The sequence below is a fragment of the Triturus cristatus genome, chromosome 2_1 (assembly GCF_964204655.1).
Source record: "Triturus cristatus chromosome 2_1, aTriCri1.1, whole genome shotgun sequence".
NCBI classification, from domain to species: Eukaryota; Metazoa; Chordata; class Amphibia; order Caudata; family Salamandridae; genus Triturus; species Triturus cristatus.
In genome coordinates, this window is record NC_140581.1 from 490,899,944 (window position 1) to 490,912,469 (window position 12,526).

Consider the following 12,526-nt stretch of genomic DNA (forward strand, 5'->3'; position numbering starts at 1 on the left):
GAAGGCGGGAATGAAAGTCTTCATGTTAACTAGGACAGCCATGGACAAAGTAAGGGAGTTGTGCCAATTCCAGTAGATCAGAATGGACCTTAAGTTAATGTCACTACAATGGGTATTTCAGAGCCATTCCTTTTAGATACTGGTGCGATGAGAAGTTCTATCATTCATTCAAAACTCCCTGGGGCACATTTGTCTGGCTTAACGAATGTATCTGTAGGTTTTTCTGGCGCCCCAGTTCGTAATCCGGTTTCTTGCCCTTTGCCTATTTCAATTGGCCCTTATAATTTAGAAGTTCCGCTTCTCTTAACGAATGGTTGCGGCGAGAATCTATTGGGCTTGGATCTATTAAAAAGACTGCATGCCACAATATCTTGTTCTCCTTCTGGTGTATATCTTACTTTAGGACAGAAACTAACTTCTCCAATGTATTTGTCTAAAGATCAATTCCCACCTGAATTGCTTTCTCTTCCTACAACGCTTTGGGCCACGGTTCCAAATGATGTTGGTTGTCTTGAAATTCCACCTTATGTTGTTACTCTCAAGCCCAATGCTGAATTGCCACGCGTTCCTCAATATAGAATTTCCAATGAAGGTGAAAAAGCGATTCAGAAAGATGTGGTTGAGGAAACGAGAGGTAACATATGTAATAGCCCTATTCTTCCTGTTCTTAAACGCACTGATCCTTCTCAACCTCCTGTTTATCGCTTTGTAATTGATCTTCGGGAGGTAAACAAAATTGTTGTACCACAGTTTCCTGTTGTCCCAGATATCTCTGCGTTGTTGACGATGATACCTTCTAGAGCGGTTTGGTTTTCTGTTATCGATCTGAAAAATGCTTTCTTTAGTATTCCCATTGCTGAAGAGAGTAGGGACATTTTTGGCTTCTCTCTTGGAGGCCGAAGCTTCCGGTTCAAACGCGCACCTCAAGGCTAGTGTGAAAGTCCCTCTATTTATAGTCAAGCTTTAAAATGTCATCTTGATGCTTTTTCCTTGCCGTCTGGTGCTGCTTTCATTCAGTACATGGACGATTTGTTAATCGCTGCTGATTCAGAGGATATATGTAAGAATGTGACAGTTGCATTGTTGCGACACTTATCCGATCTTAATCATAAGGTTTCATCTTCTAAGCTACAATATGTTCGTCGAGAGGTTACCCACTTGGGTCATCTCTTATCAAAGGAGGGAAGACGATTAACCCCAGAACGTATCCAAGCAATTGCGCAAATGTCTGTGCCATCCACACAAAGAGAGATACGTACCTTTCTGGGCATTACTTCCTATTGTAGGCAGTGGATCCCTAACTTCTCTCTGTTGGCCAAACCTTTGTTGGCACTCACTTTGAAAGATACGCCTCAGCCCCTTCCATGGACTGACGAATGTCAGAGGAGTTTTACTGACTTACGTGCTGCTCTGTGTTCCGCTCCTGTACTAGGTACTCCTGATTACAGTAAGCCTTTTACGCTCTATGTTCATGAAAGAGAAGGTTGTGCGTTGTCAGTCTTAACACAACGATTTGCAGATAGACAGCGGCCACGTGCCTATTTTTCGGCTACATTAGATCCAGTAGCTAAAGCATTGCCTAGTTGTCTTAATGCGACAGCAGCAGCAGCAATTTCTATTCGACAGGCTGCTGGAGTGGTGCTAGATAATATTCTCATTATTATGGTGCCACATGCAGTGGATACTTTGCTAAACAGAACAAAAATACAGCATCTTACGAGTGCTCGTTTGTCTGGATATGAGCGGACGCTCTTGGCTAGTCACGTGCATATCAAACGATGTAATACTTTAAATCCAGCTACTTTGTTGCCTCTTCCAGAAGAGAAAGGTGTTCAGGAACAACATGATTGTTTCTTTCGTACTGAGGAAGAGACAAAGGGTAGAATTGACTTAACAGATACGCCATTAGTGAATCCGGATGGAACGCTATGGGTAGATGGTTCTTGTTTTAAGCTTCCTAATGGAGAGACAACTTCAGCCTATGCTGTTACTACTTTGCATACAATCGTGGAAACAGCACGCATCAGACATAATTCAGCTCAGGCAGCTGAATTGATAGCCTTAACCAGAGCGTGTGTGTTATCCAAAGGAAAAAGAGTGAACGTGTACACCGATAGCCAATACGCTTTTGGTGTGGCGTTCAATTTTGGACGTTTGTGGAAAGAAAGGGGATTCCTTACTTCTCACGGCGCTAAGATACATCATGGTCAGTTGGTGACTGACCTTCTTGAGTCACTTGTTTTGCCTACCCAGATAGCAATTGTGAAGTGTAGCGCACATAAGAAGATTGTTGACGATGTTGGTCGCGGGAATGCATTTGCAGATGAAGTAGCAAAAAAGACAGCCAGAGATGCTACAAGTCGCATGTATGTTGCAGGCCCTGCAAATTGGGTCAGAGAAAGAGGAATGTATGAGGATAAAGTAGAAAGTGTGAAATCAATTCAAGAAGAGGCTACAGAAAAAGAATTGAGGAAGTGGAAGGAAAGTACAGGAATGTTAGACGAGATGGGATGTTGGGTAGAATTGTCCGAGCACCAACGTTGGCTGTTACCAGACGCTTATGTACTACCTGTAGTTACTATGGCGCATGGTCCAGCCCACCTAAGTGCGAAAGGAATATGCAAGCTTCTGGCTCCAGTGTGGCAAAACAAAGGAATCCCAAAGTGTGCAGACAATGTAGTGAAACATTGCATTGTTTGCTTAATGTATAATCCGGGAAAGGGAACCCCCAACTCCAGCAGGGCACTTTGCTCCTCCGACCTATCCATTTGAGGTGTTGCAAATCTATTACATTCACATGGACCGATGCAATAATCACAAATATGTTCTAGTGGTGGTATGTGTCTTTTCCAGATGGATAGAGGCTTACCCCCTGAAAGACAATACTGCTTTATCTACAGCCAAAGTACTCCTTAAAGAGTTTTTTCCTAGATTTGGTTTGCCGCGCATTGTCTGGAGTGACAATGGGAGTGAATTTGTGGGCCAAGTCATGCAAAAAGTTTGTGCAGGTCTTGGTATAAAACAGAAGTTCCATGCGGCAAACCATCCACAGTCAGCGGGTCTAGTGGAGTGCTATAATGGCACTCTAAAACTCAAACTTGCTAAAGTACAGGCCTTAGTTGGCCCGATGCACTACCTTTGGCTCTTCTATCCACCAGAACGGCTGTGCATTCTCGTTTGGGACTTAGCCCTTATGAGATAGTTTTCGGACGCCCAGCTAATATATGGGGAGTCCCTCGCCCTAAGAAGTATTCAGACTTGCCATACCCAATGTTGATTGATTATTTGCACGACCTTACAACTAAATTGCGTGTTCTTCATCAACAGGTTCAGAGCGCTTTGCCAAAGGCCTCCACAGACTCAGGTCATTCCATCCAACCAGGTGACTGGGTTTGTGTGAAGAATTTCCAAAGGACGAAGAACTTGGAGCCTCGCTGGAGAGAACCCCGTCAGGTTCTCCTAGCTACTCGTACAGCAGTGAAGGTTGAAGGAAAGAAGAACTGGATCCACGGCGTGCATTGCAAGAAGGTTGCTTTGCCTCTGCCCTTTGATCAGTGGGTCCGTAAGGGTATAAGTGACTCTGAGAGTGAGAAGGTTCTCCGATTCATACCTTTTAGTGATGCACACTTGAATTGAACATTGTCGGAAAAAGAAAACGACGACATTCTCCAAGAAGCTGTACCACCACATTTTCGTCTGAATACCACAAATCCACGAACATTGTTTCAGGATCAGACTGTACCTGATAAGGCTCCTTACGATTTAAGACCCAGACTGAAGAAGAAAACTTGAGATTCTCTCTTCTTTGTAGTTTCTATCCCGGTTGCAGGGTCACGGTAGGAGTCTTGGTTGTGACCTGAGTAGTGGCAATAGGCCTGCAGGACTTGCAGTGTCATAGGACGGCAGACAATCGTGACCAAGTGATTAAGGAAAATTGCCGTGAGCATCCATTTAGAAGATGGAAACTACATTAGGCGAAAGAGAGAGAAAGAACAAAATGAAAGACAATTGTTATAAAATAATATACAGTCGTTGTGGTATAACTTTATGTGTTTTTACATTATTGTGTATTTTGTTGGCGTGTATAGGATGGATTGTTTACGCTATGCAGCAAAAAGTTGTCCCCTCTTCTGTTACTGTGCCTTCTTATTCCACTATCTCTCCACATCTGTTTTATACACTTCCTCAACATGAACTCGTAAGAAGAATCGAATACTACAATAATTCGTTTATTCAATTATTACACCAACACCAATTAATAATTAACACAACCGATTGTTGGGTGTGTGGACTAATGCCTCATACCACAGAAAAAGGGATGCCATATTTAGTCCTTCCATTCTCTTATGAAGGTTCTGCTTGGGCTTGTTTTGTAATTTTCTCCAACGCCTATCAAAGCCGATTTAAATGACCCGTCAGTTCTTATATTGGTGGACCAGATTTCAGTCATAGTTCATTAATAAAGGGAATGGTAGCTATGGCTAAAATCATGGAAAATAGCAAAATTGCTGTTGATGAGAGAAAAGCAAATACTAATTGGAATGTCACTCATTACATCACAAGCCTTAGTGATAAGGTTAAACAAGGAAAGTCTCCACCAATTTGGACTGTACCTCATCAAGGCAGTTTCTGTTTGCAAATAAATGGCCAAACTACTGACCCCGAACAGAGAAAAAGATTTTGTTCCCATACTTATATACACTCCTCTCAGAATTCGCCGCCATTAGTGCCATCTCAGGGCACGTATTTCATCTGTCACGATAGAGCCTATACGTGGTTGCCGACTGTTTTTTCTGGAACTTGCTATATAGCTTTTCTTCTTCCCCCTACATACACTGCTTCTTCAAATTTCCATAAAAATAGATATGGCAGAGGAATTATTGATTCCAAAGACACAGCAGGTCAAGAGGGAGGAGACTTCCTAAAAGGATTTCTTCCTTTTTGGGGTCCTATGGCAAACAGCAGGAATATGAGACAACTGGTTCGTGTTGTAGAGACTACCATAGACATCACTGTAGGAGCTTTGAGTAATATTACAGCGGAACTACAGGCGGATCGTCTTATGACTTTACAGAACCGGGTTGCCTTAGATGTTATTCTTGCAGATCGTGGTGGAGTCTGTAAATTGATCAAACCGAGTTGCTGTATTTATATACCTGATGACGCTCCGGCATTATACCAGGCCATCTCTAAATTACATATAATCTCTGAGTCGATTCACCAGTACGAAGGAGATTGGTCGTTATTGGGATGGTTTTGGGGACTACTGTCCAAATGGGGTTGGAAAGTACTAACATTCCTTGGTATGGTTTTAGCCATCATTTTCACTTGTTGTCTTTGTATGCACTGTGGTCCCGCCATCTGCAACCTTTGTGCTACTATGTGCATCCCAAAACCCAAGACACAAAGAACAGAGAATATTAGAATGATGTTACAGCAACAGCTCGATGACCTCATGGCCATCGACATCGACTCAGATTGACATGAGTCTGTGTATCTTGCCTGAGTTCTGGCAAAAGGAGGGTCTGAGGAAATTCGATTTTCAATCACGATCGCATTGAGCCGCCATTTTGTGCTCCGCTGCCATTTTGTGTTGCCCTCACTCAGGCAGCACGACGAACGAAGTCTTGTCTGCTTTTCCTGCAATATTGTGTCAAAATAGCCTTGTGCCTCTGTTTACGAAGCTGGTGTTAGAGACTGGCCGAGTACACTAATCCCCGTCTGGTTTTTCTAATCCCTGTCTTAACTATCTGTTGGTTCACACTATTCTCTTCTGACTTTATCTCATCTTCTGGCCTTCGCTGTTCTTCGCTCGTATTCTCTCATTTCACAACTGTCCTCCAAAACACAAAAACGTATCTCGCCACCTGCAAGCCAGCTACAGACATGTTAATACCTTAACCTGTGGGAGGGGTGGCAAACATAGTTGGAGGAGAGGCTTCTTCGAGTTACTCGATATCTTTGTTTTTCAACCTTTTCTATTGGACATGTTCTGTTTTCGAACTTTCCTTATTGGTCCTCTATGTATGTTGTAGGTGTGTTCTTTGTTAATGTAAATGTTATCTATGTACTATAAAAGATTGTGCGCCACAGAGTGAAGTGGCAGTCTCCTGAGAACATACCGTGTGTACTTCTAGGACAACTGTACTAGCTGCAGCTAATAAAATCTGATCTTTTACGCCGACAGAGTGTCCCTGTGTCTCTGTTAGCTGATGCAGGAGAACCCAGGAGATTAAGGCGTACCCTGCGCCGCCAGGCCCAATTGGTTCTGGTTCTTCAACAGTCGCAACAAATAAGACTCTGGAGACATCTAAACTAATAGGAATGCTCCTATACATCCTCCGCATTACCGTTCATATTTCCATTGTTTTTTTACATCTGATCGTGCTTTTATGTTCAGTGAAGCAAGTTTTCACTCTGCGTGTCATTATACCAACGCACCAGCAGGTAATGAGGTAGGCAAGTCTTTCACTATTACAATTCGTGTGCTACCTCAACTCCCAAGGAATATTGGTCCCAAAGTCAATGTGAGTGGATGTGCGCCATCAGGGCACAGACTCCACAGGAACCACAAGGAAAATATCCTTGTACTGGCAGTAGGCTCCAAAGTGGGTCTTGTCTGTTAGCAACGGTCTTCAAGGGTCTTGTATGTACCAGTTTGTCCTTTAGATTACTGCGGCATTTGAATGCAATTAGAGGATGTGGAATAGACTTATTCCCTTAATTCAGGACATGCCAATTGTTGCATATTAATTTCTTGCTCGGGCTTGAGACTATAAAAGGTATCGTCACACACCAGTTTCTCTGTAAAGTGCCTACAGCAACTCTAAGATCGACTCAAAGCAAATCAAGATAAAGGTACATTTGGGGTGTAGTAAGCTGCAACATAATATATTGCAAGAAATGTGAGAACCAATAGATAGCATTGCAAGGATTAGAAAAGCCTGTAGATATGTTAAAAAATCAGGACAAACCCTTGTGGAAGAGCAACAGTCCTCGAGTCCAGAGAAGTCAGGCTTGTCCATTGTTATGTTCCATATAGGTATCCCAGTATCAGCTCAGGCAATGAATGCAACATTGCCTACATTCCCCATATATTACACAACATAGCAGTTCTTAGTACTGACCTTTTACCTAGTTACTGTAATGCCTAAAGATGACCTGGGGTTTTCTCCAAAAATCTTAGGCCTCATTCATTATACATGAGGATTCTAGGAATCACAGCAGGCCTACCATCTCCTGCATAATAACTATGTATAAGGGTTATTCCTTCCGTCATCCTAGTCTGACATAACACAGCAAGGTACATCCCCGGGGGTACCACTTTGGGTATATATACACCATATCTTGTTGAGGTAGTCAGTGGAGAAAAGGACTTCCAGGCTGACACACTGACGCGAGACGCTGAGGTTCCTACACGCAGACACTCCAGTTCGCAGTGGTCTGACATCCCTTTCAGGGTGTCCATCTCGAGACCTGGATGGGGTTCCAGTCTCTCACTTCAGGTATATGGTTGACTTTATCCTAGAGGGATTCTTGGCTTCACACCCACGTACATGCTAGGTATACTTGGGTACATCTATTTAGGGTCGCATCGTAGTATGCATTTACTACTGTCATGTATTTTATATACTTGCCTGTATTCATTGTTTTAGCACAATAGTAGAAATCTACCATCCTTTTACTCTGTTAGTGCTTCTAATCATTTAGATCTGTTACTGTCTAATGGTTGTTTCAGCACACCTATTTTACACGAGAAAGACGCTGGTTAATTAAATGCTTATTGAAAAACGTTCCCACCTTTTATTCTGTGTATCTCGCTGAGACAAAGTGAGCACGAGTGACTGCGCGAAAAGTATCGCACTGTTTCCACGATCCCTGATGGAACAGCGTTGTCATGTTCGATAGTTGCCAAGAACTATTCTCTCCCTGGTAAGGGGGGTTTCTAGTGGCACTGTGAGCTAGCTGGTATACAGGGTAACCTACCCGGTAGGGGTGTCTAGAATCAGTCCGGACACCAATCCTACAATGTATGTTGTCCAAACGCACAGATCCTTTATAGGTTTATAGGAACTACACGATATGGATGCTCCACCCTCACAGGCCTACCCAAGCGCTCCCTGGCACCGCTAAAAGCCTGTCTCAATGCGGCAGCCAGACTTCTCACCGGCACCAGGAAATTCGACCACATCTCTCCACATCTGAAAGCCCAAACTGGCTCCCTCTAGAGGCCAGAATACAGTTGAAACTGGCATGCATTACCCACAAGGCCTTATACGCAAACTCCCCTGCTTACCTGTCATAGAAACTGGTGCTATCGGGAGGAAACAGGAACTCTCGATCCACTAACAGTCTCCTGCTCCGGCCCGCCCACTTTCGTAAAAAAAGAACTTACAATAGGGCTTTCTCCGGAGCAGCACCAAGAATTTGGAATTCCTTCCCGCCCGATATCAGAAGTATCCCCTCTCTAGCTCGCTTCAAGAAAAAGGCCAAAACCTTCCTCATGGGTAAATTCCTCTACTAAGACCCCTTCTCAGCCGCTATGACTCGCTGCCTGAGTCCAAGACTATTGCGTCTTCCGCAACTCTACAACCGGACACCATTGTGACCTCAGGGGGCCACGGTCTCCGCCAACCCTAGCAGTACTTTAACCTCTCATTTATGTTCCCTTGCCCCCATGCTCCCACATCCACCCCCCTCTATATTGTATATTTCTCCGCTTTTAGAGACTTCTGTTTCTGCTGTTTTTTATTGTCTTGTTTTCTTCCCTGTAACCATGTAAAGCGCTCTGATACCCGCACGGGTCATGTTCGCGCTCTATAAAACATTAAAATAAATAAATAAATAATAAATGGTGCCGCCAACGTTGGTTTGGTACTTATTTAACGGTCAAATCTGAGTAGTTCTGTCGTGCTATTCTCAGAGACCCCTACTCACATTTCCCCAAAGACGTCTAGAGTGGGAAGGGAACTATCTGCCACAGCTGAGTAGTCATATCCTATGGGAGAACCTGACTTTTGGCTATGACATCCTTTTAGCTGAAAAAGATTGGCCGACCTGAAATGGTTATGGATTGCCCGAAGGGAGAAACACTAATTTTACCAGTTTTTACCGACCAATATACTTAAAACACACATATGCGCAGGAGTGGGCGGTAGCCCTTGCTCCGGCCCTATATTGCAATCATGTTGGGTGGGATGCTGAGTGACCACACAATGTAATCCCAGTAAAAACTACTCCAACTCCACAGAGACAATACCCAATAAAACAAGAAGCGAAAAAACAGGCCAGGGAGATCTTAGATCAACTTGAATATCGAGGTGTAATTGAAACTTGCACCTTCTCAATGAACTATCCTTTGTTTCCCGTAATAAAACCTGATAATTCATATCGTCTAGGTTTAGACTACAGACATCTGAACACATGCACTAAAACATTTGCAGTACAGAATGCACACAGAGCTGCATTGATGAATAACATTGAGCGGAGTAAATACAAAACAATACTAGATATCTCAAATAGATTCTTCTTACAAAATATAGCGCCTGAAAGCAGGTATCTAACAGTATTCTCAGCGCTAGGTTCCCAGCTTCAATTTTGCAGACTCCCTCAAGGGTATAATAGATCTGGGTTGTTTTCCGCTAGGGTAACAGAATCACTTCAGAATTTGGATGAAGAGGCATTGTCCTATGTAGATGATATTTATCTGACGAATGATGATTTACAGGATCACTTGACCAGAGTAAGCAACATGATTTTGGGGTTTGCCTCTAAGGACTTAATAAGACCTGATTTTTCAATTAGGCATTGGACACAGGAACACATAGATATTCTTAGTTCCCTACAAGCTGACACGATAGCTTCAAAACACTTGCAGACACATGTATGCACGCAATCTAGTGATCCGTGTTATAGCGGGTCAATCTGGGTACACTTACCCAACCTTCCATGAAGAAGAAACGGTACCCATAGCATACACATCACACTTGTACACAAACGCTGACATGCGCTTTGCTTCTACAGAACAAATACTGACAGCAGTACAGACCGCCGTTATATGAGAAAGAGCACTGGCTCAGCGGAAACTAATAATTGTCGTAACTCCTGTACCGGCCTTAGAGGCTGCTACAAAGGCAAGCGTTCCTAATGCTAAAGCCTTACATCCAAGATGGATACAATAGGCTAATTCTCTCACTGCAACGGATCTAAAATACAGATATGACCCTAGTCTAAAGACACAGGCATTCCTGCAATATGAACAAGAATATCCTCCACCAAATAAAATAATGCCTCTAGATCAGTACGAATATATCATTTACACTGATGGATCTGCTTAGCCAGCCGTAGAAAGTAAACAGTAATACAGCGCCGCATGTGCGATTGTAAAGGGTCGTATGCAGGATGGCAAGTTCCATCCCAGAGATACAAAGACACAGTCTCTAGGAGCCTGCACAGCTCAGCTGGCAGAACTAAAAGCCCTATTACTGGCACTAATACATACGAATCGAGAATTACCCACAATGATTGTGTGTGATTCTTTTTATTGTGTCCAGTCATACAATGAATATCTCCACTACTGGGGTCAGAATGGGATTAAAGACTCAAAAGGTAGCACAATTAAGCATAAAATGCTATGGGAACAGGTAGCTGAGTTGAAAAACGAACTACTAAGAGCTCACATGATGCACACGCCGAGTCTTCAACGAGATGGCGTTCACATTGAAGGGAATTCATTAGCTGATGAAGCTGCGAAGGGGGAAGTATGTACTGCTGCCGTAGCTGCAATCACTCGTTCAAAAACAAGTATAGACAGACAGATAATGGTAGCTGTCATTGCTTCATGCAAAAACAACACAGCCTTACCGAAAGGTTTTCCACTCAAATACTCCTACAAGTTAGATGCAAACATTCTGTATGCTCAGATTCCAGGAGTGGGGGATACAGTAATACCAAACATGGATTGCAGATTAGGCTTAATACTAGCTGCACACGAGAGTCTAGGGTTTGCACACGCAGAACTTACTGCAACAGCTTCTTTACTAAAACAACGCTACTGGTGGCCTGGTTTAACAAAACAGCTGAAGAATTTTATCTTAAAATGTGACATCTGCCAGCAGATGAAGGGTTCCACTGTGGCGAATCCAGCGCAGACACCTTAGTAATATCAGACAGACCACTCATGTGTGTCTATTTGGACCACTGCGGCCCCTTACACTCAGATGGGGCTTACAAGTATATCTTGGTGGCAGGTGATTCATGCTCAAGATTCCTATAGGTATGGCCTCAGCACTCGGCTGACGCTCAAACTGTTATAACAGATTTGCGAGTCTTTATAGGGACATACGTAGTTGGCACATTACATCTGACCGTGGCCCCCGTGTTTAGCTCTAGGGCTTACGAGGAAGCCATAGAAGGTTTGGGTGTAGCATTGTAGTACTCTCCGTACCATTCTGAGAGAAATTTGGTTGTGGAGAGGAAAAACCGAGACTTGAAGCAATCTTTAACAGCAAGAGAATTAGGTTCGGGTTGTAGTTGGGTCAATCACTTATATGGGGTAAACAAGCTCACAACAATATGCCGAGAAGTTTTCTAGGGGGTGTCACACCTTACAAGGTCCTATTTGGGATGAGAATCTGGGTACCTGATCTCGATTATGAAAGCACAGTGGCGGATGATAAACCATTTGATATCGATAAATGTTTGGCTGTTTTACAGGATCCAAATGAATCTCGGGCACTACTAAGCAACTTGAAAGTAAAACGCAGCGCCACTGGGGGAATCAAATCAGTCACGGCAAGACTTGTCTGGATCCCAAAAGTCAGGGATCTGGTCAGAAAACAAGAAAGAATCTGGGCCACCATACAAAAAGCCTGTACCTGTACTGGCTGTCGAAGGAATAAGAACAGTACTTATTCCGCCTCTTGCAGGAAAAAAAGAAAAGAGATTCGTCTCCATTGATCTGATCAAAACACACTATGTGGCCGATACAGAATGGTAGGCCTCATGGGATCCTTGGTAGCCGACGCTCTCCTCTCGCTACCATACAGGAAGTTCAGACAGAAAGACTCATAACATTTGAAGTGTCACCAATACAAAATGATGGAATTTCCAAAAATGAAATGGAACTAATTCCTCTGGAAACAGAACTTCAAAACACAAATGAAAGACAAATTTCAATTTGGCATAATATTGATGTCTACATCAATACGCCTCAACAAGAGACACCTGCCAGTTCAACAAAACCAGATCCCGCGGTGCGGGGGCCCCTGTGCTCCAGGGGCCCCTCCGCAGCCGTCAGCCAGCAACCACTTTGCACTCTGTCTTTTACTTCGTGCGCCGTGCCCTGAGAAGACGAGAACAGTGTCCAGTTCTCCTGCCGCTGGCAGCTGCCCGCCCCTCTGTTTGTTCCCCCTCTTTCTTCTCGCTCCTCCTCATTTAGTCAAAACCGAGACTTCAAGAAACCGGTATTACCTTCTATTTCGTTTATTTGCTCCCCTGTGAAATGGATCTTAAAAAGAAAAACAGT